This window comes from Buceros rhinoceros, unplaced genomic scaffold, assembly GCF_000710305.1.
Source record: "Buceros rhinoceros silvestris isolate BGI_N320 unplaced genomic scaffold, ASM71030v1 scaffold16105, whole genome shotgun sequence".
Classification (NCBI taxonomy): domain Eukaryota; kingdom Metazoa; phylum Chordata; class Aves; order Bucerotiformes; family Bucerotidae; genus Buceros; species Buceros rhinoceros.
Genome location: NW_010411306.1, coordinates 56,094 through 56,591, shown reverse-complemented (window position 1 = coordinate 56,591; position 498 = coordinate 56,094).

Below are 498 nucleotides of genomic sequence, written 5' to 3'. Positions count from 1 at the left end.
CCTTCCCCCGCGGGGCTGCTCGGGAGCGGGGCTGGGAAGGAAGGTGTCCTAGGCGCGACTCTCCGGGCAAGGAGGCTACAGTGGTGCCGGGGCTCCGGCGTTCACCTTCTCGGCCACTACCGCCTCCGGCTCTCCGTTCTCTTTCCTTCTTTTGTCTTGCTTTGCTCCTTTTATTTCTTCACGGGCTTGGGTTGCACTGAGACCCTCTTCCTCCGCTCCAGCCGGTGGGATCAGGCCCCGGGCTCAGCCCCCCGCTCGGGGAAGATTGTTTTGAGGGCGCCGCAGGCCGGGGCTCCGGCGTTCACCTTCTCGGCCACTACCGCCTCCGGCTCTCCGTTCTCTTTCCTTCTTTTGTCTTGCTTTGCTCCTTTTATTTCTTCACGGGCTTGGGTTGCACTGAGACCCTCTTCCTCCGCTCCAGCCGGTGGGATCAGGCCCCGGGCTCAGCCCCCCGCTCGGGGAAGATTGTTTTGAGGGCGCCGCAGGTTTCCTTGGTAG